Source organism: Gymnodraco acuticeps, unplaced genomic scaffold (genome assembly GCF_902827175.1).
Source record: "Gymnodraco acuticeps unplaced genomic scaffold, fGymAcu1.1, whole genome shotgun sequence".
In the NCBI taxonomy this organism is placed as follows: domain Eukaryota; kingdom Metazoa; phylum Chordata; class Actinopteri; order Perciformes; family Bathydraconidae; genus Gymnodraco; species Gymnodraco acuticeps.
This window is the reverse complement of record NW_022989961.1, coordinates 300611-318443: the sequence shown is the minus strand read 5'-3', so window position 1 is coordinate 318443 and position 17833 is coordinate 300611. Positions and strand designations below refer to the sequence as shown.

The 17833-nt window shown below is 40.0% G+C and overlaps 2 long non-coding RNA genes across 2 annotated transcripts; both read left to right on the top strand.

Moving 5' to 3' along the window:
- The first annotated feature begins 1521 nt into the window (after window positions 1-1521).
- On the top strand, window positions 1522-5511 carry LOC117542857. The gene is made up of 3 exons (XR_004568496.1): window positions 1522-1582; window positions 5186-5348; window positions 5448-5511. It is a non-coding gene; the product is annotated as an uncharacterized LOC117542857 (long non-coding RNA).
- Window positions 5512-7968: 2457 nt separating this feature from the next.
- LOC117542867 lies at window positions 7969-8600 on the top strand. Its single transcript, XR_004568497.1, has 3 exons — window positions 7969-8124; window positions 8210-8254; window positions 8370-8600. It is a non-coding gene; the product is annotated as an uncharacterized LOC117542867 (long non-coding RNA).
- Window positions 8601-17833: the final 9233 nt, after the last annotated feature.

Sequence of the window (17833 nt, the reverse complement as noted above, 5' to 3'; positions counted from 1 at the left end):
CGGATTGCAAACAACTTTAGGTGCATACTGCCACCTCCGGAGTCGGCTTGACTCGGTTTGCATTTATAAAATGCACACATGTGTTTAATCTTTAATGTCAGATATGTACTAAGTAAATACATTTGTTCCTGCTCAAGATTAGATTCAACGTTATTGTTATTGCACATATTACAGGTACTGAGACAACGAAATGCAGTTTAGCTTCTAACCAGGTGCAACAAGCAGTGAAGTCAAAAGCAATGTACACAATCTACAGAATAAAATATAGAATGAATTGAATGATGAATAAACAGTGAGGGGTATGAATACACTAGATATCAGCCTGTGAGCAGTATGAACAGTGTGTATGATATGCTAAGATATATAAAGTATGAAAACGGTAAGCAGTGCAAGTATAGTATAAAATATATGGATATTAATTTCATTATGATAAACATTGTGGAACAATGATGAAAATGGGAATGGATGTGGCGACGTAAAACTGACACAAAACACAACAAACTTTTGCCGAGCCAATTGGAGAGTTTCATCAGCAGCACGTGGTAAAACCACCAATGAGCGCTCAGCTCGAGATACCAGCGAGTCGTTTCCCATCAAGCATTTCGCTTTCGCAGCCCGTGGAGAGGAACTGCGCCGGTGTCAGTACCAGATATGTTCGGCCTACCAAATATGTTCGGTGTATTTCCGTCGCATCCGTCATCCGTCATATCCGTCATATACTCACCTCCCTCTGCTCCCAGCGCTATGCTGCCACACACCGGCCGTCTGCGGAACTGCAGCCGGAGGAACTCGGTACAGCTTGTTATGTGTGAACGATCTAGATCCCTCCGCTTCCCCATAATTACCGCGACCATTTTAACTTTCATGACAGAAATGGAGAGCTTTTATGCTGAGATAAAGCAGTACGTGCTCAATGGTGGTTACCACAATCTCACCATCGCCGCTGAAAAGCATGATAAAAGGAAGGCGTTAATTCGGAGGGCATCCAACAATACCTGATCAAAGGTAAGTAACAGAATAAGACCATGGTTAAGTCACGAACATACGTTTTTATTATGAGGTATAAACCCCCTGTACATGTGACATCATCACATCCCTTTACTTATAGGGATCAATAAAGTATATATCTATCTATCTATTTATCTAATGGTGTTTTTTGGTGCAAAAGTGATCATACCTCTAATGGTTTATCATATTGCAATTCCAACATTTTTCAGTAAATCGCAAGGACTCCACAGCTTGTTTCTCCTTTTTCTTTTTATACACACTTTACATTACTGTAGTTGTTACGTCTAAACCACATTTGCCACTGGATTTCTTGAACAGCTTTTAGTCATAATGTCATCTCTACACATGTCTAAATGATTGTTTTGTTGTTCCTGTTGTGCCAGCTGGAGATTTGTACTACACATACAAGGACAATGAGAGGATGGTTGTGTGCACCAAGGACCAAATTATCAATGTCCTGAAGGAGTGCCATGATAACCTGGGTTCCGGAGGTCATGCAGGGAGAAGGCGCACCACCGAGAAGGTTTTGGCAACGTACCACTGGTCCACTATGCGGGAGGACGTGAAGAAATGGGTGGGAGTTTTTGACTGACTGACTGATTATTGATCTACAGAAATGTGTTGTATGTGTACATTGAAACAGAGTGAGACATGTGTGGATCTCATTGGCCCACTTCCCTCCACTGCTAAGGGCAAAAGGTACTATCATGATGGGCTGAAGCATGTGTAACCTCCTTTAAGGGGACCTATCATGCAAAATGCACCTTTGGACGTCTTTTATACATGAATATATGTCCCCGGTGTTCCAGGGAACTCACCAAGTGTCAGAAAACACAACCCTCTCTATTTTCCTCCTTCGCCAAATCTCTAAAAAAGTGGCTGAAACGGATCTGAAAAAAACGGATCCAGATTTCAACACTTTCCTACGTCACAAAGAGACGTGCTCCGCTTATTGGTCAACTCTCCACCTATCAGGGGAATGAGCCACGGCCACGTGCATTGCCGGGATCAATACCAACCATCCGGGAGGTGTTTATGAACTTCTCTCAAGTCCAACACGGATATGCCTCCAAGCTAATGCTAAACCCGGGATCAATACCAACCATCCGGGAGCAGGCCAGTGAGGACACATCCAATTATGAAGCTGTAAGTTTTTATTTAGCGGTGTTTTTCCTGATAAAGCTATCTCTAGCTTGTAGTATGTAGCATGTAGCATGTAGCTTCGCCGTATCAATGTCGCCTCAAACCCAAATAGTAATCGGTTAGGTGTTTATATGTTTTTATAACATTTTATATTGTACGCTCCGCAGTCTTTGTTTGTCTTTTATTTTAATTATCAGGCATTTGCTAACATGTTCAGTCATACTGCCGTAATGGCGATCTGTGTGAAGGCTGTAAAGCCACGCCCTAGCCGATAACACAAGTATTTATTCTCCTATTTATTAGTATTTTGTATCCTCTAAAATCATATTGAGTAAGTTATAATAACAAACGTAATCTTCTGTAGGTAAGTGCCGTTTTTTGCAGCGTTATATGTAAAAGCTTTTGTGATTGTAGTCTGTAAGAACGATCAGATATCATCGATCTGTAAGCTAAGCGCTACGCTAATGAGACATGCCGTTTTTTGCAGCGTTATATGTAAAAGCTTTTGTGTTTAATTGTTTGCGCACATGAATATAAATGGGGGTGTGTGAGGATACAACACTGTGTGTATGTATGCGAGGGGGGACACACACCACGAGTAAAACGGAGCTAAAGCCCCGTTGGTCTGTTGTTGTTGACAAGGCCTTACCTAGCAACAGGCTAATTAGTGGCTATCATCTGTATTGAGTCGAAACACAGCATGCACGTTACGGTTCAAAACTAACTCAGATTGGAAAAGGCTAAGCAAAGAGCTTTGCTAAATAGAGAGTTTTAAGCCCCATCTTTTGGGATTTCAGACTATATTTATCCAAATAGTATTTTCTCATCCTGAATACTAAATTGAGATGATTTTGTTCTAACTATGTTTTCTTCTTTACAGGCCAGCACCTCACATACTTACTAATTAGTGACAATTTGTACATCCTTTGCTATTATTTACATTTTTTATCATGGCGGAAATGAAAGACTGTACCTGGCAGCCCTGCACTACAATGAAAACGCTGAGCGTGCACAAGCCAACATCCACTGGAAACCCTCTGTATAAACTGCAGTTCCCAAAGGCCAGGAAGGGAGAATGCAGAGCAAAACCAGTAAAGACTGACCCCACATTCCGTAAGTGTTTAAAATATTTATATACAACTATTTACAAATATAAAATTAGAAAGAACTTTCAGTTTTTTACATGCATATACTAATCTAAACCACATTTTTTGTTGTGCTTTTTTTTAACATTGCACAGGCTACGTGGCCAACTTGATGGACCTCATCTTCGACCAAGTCTTTGTGGACCCTGCACCATTATGAGCGACCTGACAGGGAGAGGTCATCGCCGGGTATGCTACACGGTTCAATTTGGCTGCTGTCTGAACCCAACATCGACATTTTGCGGATCAGGAAACTCCTGCCTCCTTGAGGACAACGCAGGCCGGAATCACCACTCTGATCCTGCGTCCAAGGAAGCCCCAGCACCAGCTCACAAAGCTTCTGTAGGCTAGATACCTGTGACGCCTGAAATCATTAAAAAATATATTTAGTGTAATTTATACAAAATACAAGTACATTTAATTTTTTTTTATGGGTTCAAAGAACCGTTGATTTTGACAATAAAGTTCCGAGTTGATATCAAATGTGTCGTGATTATTCATGTTTGGATGGGTAAAGAATATTCTGATTTCAAAAGCATAAGGTTGTGTGTGGACTTTTTTTGTCGTACACATGGGTGTGTTATGCCATTGCTGTGTAATAATATATATATATATATATATATATATAGTACATGTACAATGAAAGATTGCATAAAGCCATATACACCAGTATTTATTTCCATGAACAATATTAGCATTCGTTTTACAATTTCAGTCAAAACAAACAAACCACTCACTGCTCTATTTGCCTCAACTGTAGTCCACCATGTTCAGCTCTGTAAATATTCAATGCATTCTGCAGGGAGAACACATTCAGGCACACAGGCTCCAATCCAGGATGGTCCACCATACAGGTTACAGAGTCCTCAAGTTCCTGCATCCGTCTTGACACCTAGTGTGATAAACATATTGAATGACATGTTAAAAATGCATTCTCTAAACAGACAACTTAGTGAAGCTATCAAAAATGTTACCTGTGGTATCTCTATGCAGCACACATTCTCCGGTTCAGAAGGCATCGTGGCGCAATTTGCACATGTACACCTGTAGAAAGAAGTCAATAACTGAGCTTTTAAAAACACATGAAACTACACACACTGCTGACAACTGAGGTGTTGTTGGAGTTATACTTTTTATCACCCTAAGTTATTGAACTTTCCAACGGTTGTTGCCGATGTTGGAAGAAAAGGGCTGTAAACTATTAAAACGCAATGAGGCCATTGTATATATGCTGAAAATATGAATGTCTCCCTTTATAAATATATATATGTATCGCTGTTTTTGCGTTACAAGCTCTAAGTTATAAACTGTACACATAGCATTCTTGCTAATTAGCCAAAATTGAACGGTATAAGTAGCAATCATCGTAACAGAGTAAAATAATAGGAACAACAGCTTGTCAACTTACCATTCAGAAACGTCCTGCTGCAACCGAGATCTTTGCACCTCCACCAAAACCTCCGCTGCTTCAGGGTCAGTCTCTGGATCAAATTGATAATACGCTTGAACACATGCATTGCTCTGAGATGACATGTTTATTCCACACTCGTAATCACAGCAAGCATGTTAACGTGACTCTCACCGGCTCATGCCCCGCTCTTCTGCAGGGGGGCGTGGTCAGCTGCTGCTCAGAATTTTCAAAGACAGGCTTGGAAAAGAGCGAAAATGAGCGAAACGAGGCATGGCTAAAAAATGATCTGTTTGGTATTTTGAAAAATAAAATGTATAAATATACCTTATATAGGTATGGTCATACACTATATCATTTAAATATAGCATGATAGGTCTCCTTTAAAGGTTCTAAACGTGAAGAATCTGGTTTAAAAAGAAAGGAAATCATTTACAGTGATTCTGTATGTATTTACAACATTCTGCATTTTATATTGCAGATACATTCTAACAGCGACTGATCTGTTCACGAAGTGGGTGGTAGCAAAAACGCTCTACCACAAAACAGCTGTTGAGGTCTCAAAAAAGATTGTAAATATTCTTCTCGATTTCGGTCTTGTCGAGAAGATCATTACCGACCAAGGACGGGAATTTGTCAATGAGGTACAATAATCTATCTAATACAGTGTATGTGTTATGTGTAACAATGTAATACGATTTTTCAGGTAATTTGGTAATTGGTGTACACTAAACCATCTGCAGGTCAACCGTGGTGTTTTTGATGCACTGGGTGTAAAACACTGCATCACTTCAGCGTACCATCCCCAGTGCAATGGCCAAGATGAGCGTACAAACCAAAACATAAAAAAAGCACTTGCAAAGTACTGTGGAGAGGACCAGAATGACTGGGATTTACATCTGAGGGGCATTGTGGCGAGCATTAACACCTCAAAGCAGGTACAATGTTGTAACAAATGCAGATGGAAACAATACTCACAGAGATACTAAAAGGAATTTTTATGCTTTCAGAGGTCAACCAAGTGCACGCCCTATTTTGCCCAGTTTGGGAGGCACCCTCGCGTCCCGGGTGTTATAAATGCTACAGTCAATGACAGGGATGATACCTCTGTTTTGGTGCCTGCTGATGAGGCAGAAAGCAGCTTGAGGCAAAGGCTGCAACCATTGCAGATTTGCACTCGAAGGTGAGAATAAAATGGCAATATTTAAAACATAATAACTCCTAAAAAATGCAAGCGTATGTTAAGGACTGTAAATGATAACTGTTACATATCTTTCTCAGATTTACCAGAACATCCAAATAGCACCACAGAGACAGAAAATCTCTTTTGAAAAACGCAAGGGAAAGAATGTGAAATCTTTCCTGATTAACGTTTGGAGATGAGGTCCTAAGAGCGAATAAGAGGAAGGAGGGCCGAAAAGGTGGAAAACTGGAGTGCAACTGGTTTTGGCCCTTATGTGGTTTCCTCAATCACCAACAAGGGTGTGGCAACCCTGTTGAGCTCAACAGGAGCTCAGCTGAGACAGAGTGTGAATGTGTCTCAGCTTGAAGCCCTTTATCAGGCCTATGTTGAGAGGTATTTTGATTATCAATACAAGACACATTTTAGGTATACTTCATGTGTGGGTACTTCAATAATACTGTTTATTTTGTGTCTATCTAATAACACTGAACCGAAGTTGGATTCGGAGGGGGTCCAGTTGCTGACCACCAGTATGCCCTCTCTGGTGCGAAATACGCAAAGTGATCTACATCCGATTCAAGACAAGCTGGTAGATATATGTTTACTTCATGCACAGTGATGGAGGTGCATTGTTTGGATTTTAATTTTTCTATGTTTTCTATTGGCTTGAAGTATGTTTTGCAATCTGTTATTTGCAGCTCAGCTATGTGCTAGACCACAATAGGCCTGGAGCAGAGGTCATTGTGAAGGAGGGTGATGTGTGCCTGACCAGAGAGGACTTTTGGAGCCTGGGTCTTCTCAGTGCATGGAGTCAAATGTAGGTATACTTGAGCTTTCCTCCCAACTTCATCTTGTCTCAAAATAAATGGCACAGGTAACTTACTGTGTGTTACTGTTTCAGATTGGAAACCGTGCCTGAAGATGGTACAAGAAGCCACCCAAAGACATGTAACGGGTTTTCAACAGACATCATTGGCCTGCTTTTTTCTTTTGAATAACACATATTTTCTAAATAGCTGTTTAGTGGTGAAAACTGCCAATCTCGTGAAGTGTGGTTTGTCTCTTGTTGTTGAACATACTTCTATGAAGATTTCATTTTTTTTGAAAAACTATCAATATAGGGCAAAGATATATACATCGTGGATATGTATGTGGTTCCTACCTGGAAGTCCAAAACAGCTGACGTGTTGGCCAGTAGTTTTCCAGTAAGTTCCTGTTGCTTGAGACCTATGTTTCTTGAAATTGATATACAGCAACTTAACTAAATCCCTTGTTTAAAATACTAGGCTGACCAATTGGCCACCAAGGACATGGTTTTTCATCCCTGCCTGGAGTCGGCAGCAAGGAAAGGCAGATCACTATTTGCTTTGCGTGAGTCTGTTCCAAATGATCTCACCAGCATGTACAAAATGAACATAAGTTGTGCTGTGTGGTTTTCTTCTGGTGTTTGATTATGTCTAATTTCAGCTATTTTTGTCAATGGTTGAACAGGTGATCAAGCCAGCAAAGAGAGAGTTATATTTGCTCGACCCTCTTAAGCCAGATGGCTTTGGGGGACAATTCCTACAAGGACATATTTAGGTTTTTGTAACATGATTACCCCCCTCACCGTTCTGTGGCTTGTATGGGAGTTCTAAATAGTTTATAGTATTCTAATACTGCAGTAACCATCTTGTAGACCAGGGGTCTGAATCTGATCAAATTCATTTATAATATATCTCCATTTCCACAAAGTCTGGAGTGTCCTTAGTGGAACCAAAAGAAAAAGAGTCTGCAACAGGATGCTATGAATTATAATATTCATTTTGTTATAAGCCTTGTTCAAAGGTTGTTTTCAAGTTCAGCTTTGTTCAGCGGCTGGTAAACGTATTTTTGTTTGTTTTATTTTAGCCCCGTTCAGTGGCTTTCATAACTTTCCTCTTTTAAGGCATGCAATAGTTCAATGTAAGGAAATCCAAAAACATGAATTATATTGAGTATAGCGTTCCTTCACCAAATCAATTCCCATGTCTTATCATTTCTTTTGACAGTGACCTAGCGCACCGCATTGCTCCAGGTCAGTGGACAGTAAAGTTCGGGCAAGAGACGTCAAGGTACATTTCTCCACCATCTCATACACCTGCTTTCACATGTCTTTATTTTCCATTTGACCATGAACATCACTGTTATATTCCAAATTCTTACAGGGTTAGCCTCACCAAACCACGGGCAATGACTGTGGTGTCTTCATACTGATGGTAAATTCCTCCCTTGACACTTTTTTTTAAGGGGTTTTGTTAGTTTTTGAAACTCATAACTTAACAGATCTTTATCCTTTCACAGTATGCACTCAACTTCAGCACAGATGCTCTACTTTGGTTTACCGAGGTCAGTATTTATCCTCTGAGTTAGTATTTCAGGGGGAAGAGGGGGCTAACATTGAGTAGACAAATGATGAGGTTCCATTCATTTTCAACTTTATTATTGTTACATTTTCTTTTAGCGGGACATAGCACAGATCCGGAAATGGTGGTGCATTATGCTCATGGAACGGTACCAGATTGAAGGGTAAATCATACATTTTAAATGTTACTTTATAGACAACAGTTTCTTTGACACTGATTTACATTTTCATCCTGATATTATGTGATTTTTATAGCCACGGACAGATCCAGATTATTTAACACATGCATACATATTGATAATTGTATACACATGTAATTAAACAATCACATGACCCCACACCTTATATTTTCCTTCAAAGGTCCAGTTTCAAAAGTCCGACATGTGCTTCATATTGGAGGGTAATATCTTTTCAGTGAAGCAGTAACTGTCTTTTTGTTTAAAAAACGACCTGTGATCACGGCAGAATTTCCAACTATTATGTCTCACTGCTTTTTTTAACTTTATTGATAGCTGTTTTTTACCTCAAGGAGAAGAATAACAAAACATAAGAAAAATGTGTGTGATATATTCAACATTAATATTAAAAATGTGTCTTTTTGCTACCTGAAGCCCAAAGAATCTTGGTATTTCGATTGTGCTGGCAACAGTCTAGTCAATGTGTTGTTAAATATGTTTGATCTAGTCTGACCAATACTTCACAGCTGCCAAACTGTCTTCTCTCGGACCTTCTGATGGAAGTGGTTCTCCAGGAAGGTGACAAAGCGTACTCATCACTCACTCTAGTGTGTACCACCTTCAGAGACACAATGTCCACTGTGTCTTTCAGAAGAGGGGCCCCACTTTCGCTGGCTTGAGAGTAAGTGATTCAGGAAGGTGCAGCAGTATACGACAGCTGTGGTGTCTATGCATATTTTTAATGGCTCTATTGAAATGCTTGTTTTACACAGGTGTTGCTACATGGAGTTTGTTCTCTGCTTCATACAAGCAGGATTTCAACGTCATGTACACCATTGACACCTGCCGTGGGATGCTTGGAGCCTTACAAAAAACTGCAAACCAGGTAGACTCTTATTCTGGATAATAATGTTTATGTGTCATTACATATTTAGTGTGTTGTGGTCCTAGTGTGATTCAATTACAATATTTTCTTTTCTATTCATAGGATATGTTGGGAAAGGTAAAAGAGGAGAATTGCAGGGCATCTACTCTGATGACCAACATCCAGGCTATTGCAGTCCCTTCTGCAACCAGATATCATAGGTAAAGATTAACTCACACAAACAAATGTCAGAATAGACTAAATTGTCACTGCAATTAATGAAGATCATCATTTGATATCTTACCTTCAAGTTTGGTTTTCCCGGACGCTGCCCGTCGTGGACTTCGGGTCGTGGACTTCGGGTCGTGGCTGAACCTGTCTCTGCAGTCCTGCCTTGGGTCATGCTGCTTCCCTGATGGCTTCCTCATATATTCTGAACAATCTGTGCTGTTTTTCCTATCCACATGTAAAAGGAACTAGAAGGATTTCTTGATACTAAGGGCTGTAGAGAAAAGTTTGGAGCTTTTTCCATTAACGTTGAAGTTCAAATTCTCAATAAACACTTGAATGCTGTGCTGTCTTTCTATTTACTTGAATGTGTGAATTCATTCAGTTGGGGTAGGTAAGCTTGGGATGGATATATGAAATATATACATACAAAAAATTAGAGACTCTTTCCAATGAAAGTAGCTAGCCGCAATAGCTCCAAGATTGCTATATCTAGTTTGTAGGGTCGCCAAGTTGGCATCATTGACAGTTCGTCTCTTAAAGCCTCTAAAGCTCTGCAACAAAAAAGGATCATTATGAATGTAAATACTATACATGGTAATGCAGCAGGGCATAGTGCGATGAGGCAGGCAGGCAGAACCAGATTTATTTCTAAATATTTGTCGATCAATATTAGGCTACACTAATATAAGGCTACTAGTATTATGATATTACTGCAATAATATTCCAGTGGTGGCCTGCTTAAGGTTGTTGTCTGGCTCGTTTGATCCAAACATTGTCCAAAGCTCAAATGTATTGTAATAGATGTAAGAATTCTCAAAATGTACAATATGTTTTGATCCAACACAATATTCTGATTCAATCCATATATGTTTAGGGGTTTTTTTTTCACCAAAATAAATAGACTGCCTTCTCTCCAGCTCACCGCACACAAGGAGGGGGGGGGGGTGGGGGGGGGGGGGGGGGGGCACATCTGTATTAACGGGTCAGTCTATAAGCACTCTATAGCACCATAAATTACATTTAAATAACCACAAAAAGACAATTATTGTTTCCGATATTGATTTAACGAGATGCTGTTATAACATGGAAACGGCTTAATTTAAAAAAAATAAGCTTCAAAAATGTTTTATGAAGCACACTGGGTACAGCCCTGTAATACATGTGTTCCGTGTGTATATAGTCTTACGCAAAGAAACACATAGCATGAACAGACTGCAACAAAACCAGTCTTACAAAACAGACTTCTGCTAAACTGGTAGGTCGAAGCAAAGCAATCTGCCTTAGATGAAGTTCACACAGAACTGGGGAAAAAGGGAGAACATCTTAACTATGCTTTCAAACGTACAATGAATCAGGCTATAGATGATAAAAGTGTTGGCTAAAAAGTTAACGCAGAATATAATATATTTTTTAATTGTGAAATAATTAAGTACACACACATAACAAGCTTGTACCGAGTTCCTCCGGCTGCAGTTCCGCAGACGGCCGGTGTGTGCAGCATAGCGCGGGGAGCAGAGGGAGGTGAGTATAATGACGGATATGAACGGATGATCGGATGCGACGGAAATACACCCGAACATATTGGTAGGCCGAACATATCTGGTACTGACACCGGTACTAAAATTAGTTCATGAGAACCTTTTTACCCCCCACGAAAGTCCCTGCTAGAGAGCAGAGAGCTGCTAGAGAGCAGGGACTTTCGTACGGCTCTCTTGTGAGAAAAGAGTTATATGTCTGATTGGCTGGGCGGATTGCAAACCACGCCCCGTAAAACTCCCCAAAAGTTTGTGAAGCCGCCATTTTATTATCCTCGCATTAGCATTATTAGCATTAGCCCAGCGCAGAAACGCAGAGAGACTAATTTATGGCAACACAAAATAAACCATGGGAGCGGTGGAGATGAGGAGGTGTCGGCGTTCTGGCGATTTACTCGGAAGGCTTCAGTAGAAGCTGCTGGGACTCCCAGCAGCTTCTACTGAAGCCAGTCCCCAACTCCGGGGACTTCCGGCCGGGGACTTTGGGCGGCAGTATACGCCGTGAAGTGGTTTGCGGCCTGCCAGTAAACCCAAAGCAGAAGAAGAAGATGTGACGTCAGTGGGCTTCATTTGCCTAATCCACCCCCAGGTTCAAAGAGTTCTCATGAACTAAATTCTCATGAACCTTTGTGGGAAAAGTACTGCGGTGCGCCTAATGGTATACTAAAATCCATGTGAAAAAAATTGCTTCTCACTGTTCTCAGGTCAAATATGTATATGTGATTAAAAATGCGATTAATTTCGATTAATTAATTACAAAGCCTCTAATTAATTAGATTAATTTTTTTAATCGAGTCCCGGCCCTAATAATAATAATAAATCATATGTGTCCGAAAGGGAGTAGGAGGAAGCAAATGCTTATTCCCACCCCTTACTTGATCAATGATTGTCCTTTAAATCATTATGCAAGTTATTCCTACTTAGATTACATTTATACATACATATACAATAATTTCTCGTCTTCAATCACCTTTCTTCATTCTCATATTTTTCCAAAAAAGTGTTTCTGTACATCCTTTTAAACTGAATTATGCTTGTGCTTTGTTTTAACTCCTGCTCCAAACCATTCCATAAAATCACCCCACAGATTGTTAAACTCATACTTCTCAGAGTTGTTCTGACCTTGAGTTGTTTAAAATGTAGATTTCCTCTCAAATGATACCCACCCTCTCTGTCTATGAACAATGTTTTTAATTTCCTAGGAAGTAGATTATGTCTGGCTCTGTACATGATTTGTGCCGTTTTAAATGTAACCAGATCAATGAACTTCAATATGTGTGACTTCAAAAAGAATACATTAGTGTGTTCAAGATATCCAACATTATTGATAACTCTTATAGCCCTTTTTTGTAATGTGCATAACGGCTGTAGGTTGGTTTTGTACGTGTTTCCCCAAATCTCCACACAGTAAATCAGATATGGCAATATTAGTGTGTTATATAGAGTATACAATGAGTTATAGTCCAGAATGTATCTGGCTTTTCCCAATATTGCGATAGTTTTAGCCAGTTTTGCTTTTACATGAGTGATATGAGGTTTCCAGCTGATTTTGTGGTCTAAAACCACACCAAGGAACTTAATTTCATATACTCTTTCTATGTGTATGTTATCTAGTATTAATTGTATCTGTGGATTTGTTTTATGTTTTCAACAAATTCAACAAATTGTTGTCTGTTGCTTAAATAATCTCTCACCCAGTTTAATCCCACCCCTCTGATGCCATACCGTTCCAGTTTTATCAGTAAAATATTGTGATCTATGGTGTCAAATGCTTTTTGTAAGTCTATAAATATTCCCACTGCTTGTTTTTTATTGTCCATGCAGTTAGCTATTTCCTCACTTAATTCCATTAGTGCCATAGATGTTGATCTATCTTTCCTGAATCCATATTGACTGTCGTCCAAAAGCTGATGTGTTTCCATGAAACTGTGCCGTGGAAAACTGTACAAATCCCGTTTCAATAATTCCCCTCTACTGTAAAGTCGCATCTAAAACGTGATCTGATCTAGCTGTGTATATTTTGTTATTTGTGATTGTTATATTCAATCTCACTAGCTACAGGCATGTTTGAAGCTTGTAAAGGGAAGATGACAGCTCTCGCCACTCTGCTGTTCCTCAGCGCCGCCCCCCTCCCTCCCGATGAAATTATGAATGTAAGGTGTATAGTAATCATAGATAACACGACAGGGTCCGTTACAGTTTGTTTTTATCTGATTTCAAATAAGCGTTTCAGAATATTAAACTTGTTTCGGCAAATTCAGATGATAAATAGGCCTACAACTTTGAAGCTTGTGACGGCATAATTACAAGCGGAGAACGGAGTAGCTTAACGTCACAGCAGCCATAACAACAGCCGGTGTTTCTCGTGAGTGCATAATCCAAACGAAAATATCTTCCCTCCGTAGTATTTTGATCATTTGCTCCGCTAATAATCAATCATGATGATTGATGATGAGAAATGATGGATTCCAGAGAAGAGAAAACTTTAAAGGCCTTTTTCTCAAAATGATGACTATGTAACAGTCATTATATAATGTGACATATTTTGCTTAATATTTGGAGTACAAAAACAATCCTGATATCATTAGAAAGCTAGGAATCAAAATATGTCTTCGGGTCAATGCGACTGATTTCGATGGAGCAGGTCACTTTGCATTAGGTAAAATAAAGCAGGCAGACATAACAGGAAGAATATGTACATTTTAACCCAATCAAATAGGACATTGTCACACCATTCAAATGTATCCATGTAAATTACAACCAATAAAAAAGCTTAGATTTGTTTATTTGTTACGTTGTTTACTTTATTTGTTACGTTGTTCTGTGTGTGTCAGCCGTTAACCTAGAAATGATATATACACTTGCAAACATGTCTGAAGAACCAGCGCAGAAGAAAACTAAATGTGACCCGCTCTATCGAAATCAGTCGGAAGTCGCAACGGCTCATTTCAGAATAAACGTGGATTTACGTAAAAAACTATTTTTTCAGGGTTCGGGTGTTTTGTTTGATTTTAAACAAACAAAGTCTTGGCTTTCAGAATATGAAACTTTTATTTCCAAAATCACACGATAAATACATTTTTTTGAAGCTTGTAAAGGGATGAAGACAGGCACCTCTCACTCGCAATCTGCTCTTCCAGCAGCGCCGCCCCCCCTCCCTCCGCTGAAATTATGAATGTAAGAGTATAGTAATCATAGATAACACGGCAGGGTCCGTTACAGTTTGTTTTCATCTGATTTTAATTAAACAAAGTCTTGGCTTTCAGAATATTAAACTTGTTTCGGCAAATTCAGATGATAAATACAACTTTAAAGCTTGTAACGGCATAATTACAAGCGGAGAACGGAGTAATTTAACGTCATAGCAGGCATAACAACAGCCGGTGTTTCTTGTGAGTGTTTTCCCCGGGAAACAAACACAATACACACAAACGCAAAATTACACAAACACACACACACGTATACACACACACTCGCGAGCTTCCCCTCCAAACGAAAATATCTTCCCTCCGTAGTATTTGATCATTTGCTCCACTAATAATCAATCAGATCGATGGATTCCAGAGAAGAGAAAACTTTTAAGGCCTTTTTCTCAAAATGAGGACTCGGTGACAGTCATTATATAATGTGACATATTTCGCTTAATATTTGGAGTACAAAAACAATCCTGATATCATTAGAAAGCTAGGAATATCCTCTTTCCAACCGTGTATACAACTCAAAATGTGTCTTCGGGTCAATGCGACTGATTTCGATGGAGCAGGTCACAAATACAGTCAATCTAAACTTAAATGTAACAACTGGAAGGTCACATCCCTGACATCCACATCTCCGGAGCCTGGACCTTCATCAATCATAGAAACAGCGAAGCCAGATGAACCCAAAAGCAGCACCTCTGCGGCCGCAGAAACTGTCAAAACCACCGCCGCCGTCGTTGAACTGAAACAGGCTGGTTCCGACTGCATGGAGGTTTGTTGTTGGGACCAGGGCCGGCCCTTGGCATAGGCAGTATAGGCGAATGCTAAGGGCGCATCAAGCCAGGGGGGCGCCGAAAATTGGGGGAAATATATATTTTATTAAAAGAAAAAAAATGTAATTGTGATTTTTTTTTTTTTTAAATAAAACAATTTCCCGATTTTGGATCAACAAAGTACATCTTATTATCTTATCTTAACAGAACTACGTCTATATTGCGTACAGAGCCCATACACTATGGCGCCCCCCCCCCCCCCCCCCTAATTCAGGTAAATTGTACTGCCCCAGCCCCGCAGGCTGTTTATGTCCTCAAGGAGCGAGGGGGGCGGGTCAAGTGTCACTGACTGACACTTGACCCGCCGCCTTTGACCTGCTTTGACTCGGGAGAAGAAAACAAAGACGGTAATTAGCATGTCGAAAAGAACAAAGTTATCTGGTGCCCAGGGAAGAAAGAAAAGAAAAGAATAGGAGGACAAACGGGAGAAAGACAAAGGTACAGTAACGTTAATGTGATGATGATTAAACAAAGTCAAAACATTGATTGTAGTTACCGTTGATGGAACAGTTTAAACTTGCTAGCTTACTTTTAGACGATAGCAAGGTCGTTTGTTTGCTAGTCAATAGTTACATTTAGAGTTAACGTCAATTATTACCGTTACTCCCACCTTAAATTCAGGGACATTTGGAAAGAGTTACATCACCTGCTATATATAATCTACTATATCTGTTGAGGTGAGCCAATGTTTGCCCTGCTTGTAGTAATAGGCTAATAATGATAGTCATTAAAAATGCTATTCCTTTTACATCCCCTCAATAATTTATAGTTGTAGGCCTTTAATTGTATTGCCTTACAGTTTATGCTGTCTAAAGTATGTTCAATAATCAATAGTGTAACGTTTACATCAGTGTTAAAATGCTTGTCACTACTGTAAATACTGCATACCTTAGCCTTTATCTTTAATATGCTATATTACAATGTATGTAGCTGCTTCTTTGCCATCTGGTAAGTCGCAGAATATGCAGGTGCATCTAAAAGAATAACTATATCATAGAACTGTTTTTCTTTAATTTAATAAAACAAATTAATCATATATTCTAGATTCATTATGCATGAAGTGAAATATTTCAAACCTTTTTTGTTTTAATTGTGATTATTATAGTTTACAGATCATGAAAATCAATAATCCTGTATCTAGTATAATATTAGATAAGGATTTATAATACAGATATTTCAATCTTCTGAAAAGTTTATTCAAATATGTACTCAGTACTTGGTCGGGGCTCCTTTTGCAGAGATAAATGCATCAATTCTACATGGAGGCAATATATTCCATGATATTGTAATTATTTTGTGAGCTGCTCCTGTTTTCTGATTTCTATAATATAATTTGGTCTAGCAAATATAATACATCTCTTGATGGTCACATATACTTCTCTTCTCTCTCCAGATGCACTATTGAAATGTTTTGGGCCTCATACCACCTCAGCAGAGCCCAGCCCTGCAGCATCAAGCGCTCCTGTCCCCTCCACCTCAGCAGAGCCCAGTGATACAGCATCAAGCGCTCCTGTCCCTTCCACCTCAGCAGAGCCCAGTGATACAGCATCAAGCGCTCCTGTCCCCTCCACCTCAGCAGAGCCCAGTGATACAGCATCAAGCGCTCCTGTCCCCTCCACCTCAGCAGAGCCCAGTGATACAGCATCAAGCGCTCCTGTCCCCTCCACCTCAGCAGAGCCCAGTGATACAGCATCAAGCGCTCCTGTCCCCTTCACCTCAGCAGAGCCCAGTGATACAGCATCAAGCGCTCCTGTCTCCTCCACCTCAGCAGAGCCCAGTGATACAGCATCAAGCGCTCCTGTCCCCTCCACCTCAGCAGAGCCAAGTTATACAGCATCAGGGATAAAGGCTTCACCAATAGACCCTGCCGACTGGCCATCTGTTCTTACTGATAATGACAGGACAGAGTTTGTTCAGAGTGGACCATATCAAATGAAACCTAGTTTTATCTTTCCCAAACAAAAAGACGGGAGAAGGTGTCAGCAAGACTATTTTAACAGAGTCTTAATCAACGGAGAAAAAATCAAAAGAAGCTGGTTGATGTATTCAAAAAATAATGATAGCTTGCACTGCTTCTGCTGCAAAATGTTTTCACAGAGAAATTACATACTCAATAGGGAAGGACTAAAGGACTGGAAAAATGCAAGTCACTTGCTCAAGGTACATGAAGAAAGCAAGGAGCACAACACAAACATGGCAACATGGAAGGAGTTAGACGTCCGTCTTGCCAGGGGGCTTACAATAGATATGCAAGAGATGGCCCTTGCTCAGGCTGAGAGAAATAGGTGGCGCGACGTTCTCACCCGATTCGTGGCAATAATTCAGTCCTTAGCAGAGAGAAACCTGGCTCTGAGGGGGTCCACAGACACATTAAAGGAGACATATCATGCTATATTTAAATGATATAGTGTATGACCATACCTATATAAGGTATATTTATACATTTTATTTTTCAAAATACCAAACGGATCATTTTTTAGCCATGCCTCGTTTCGCTCATTTTCGCTCTATTCCAAGCCTGTCTTTGAAAATTCTGAGCAGCAGCTGACCACGCCCCCCTGCAGAAGAGCGGGGCATGCGCCGGCGAGAGTCACGTTACCATGCTTGCTGTGATTACGTGTGGAGTTTTGGTGGAGGTGGAAACATCTCGGTTGCAGCAGGACGTTTCTGAATGGTTAGTTGACAAGCTGTTGTCCCTATTTATTTTACTCTGTTACGATGCTTGC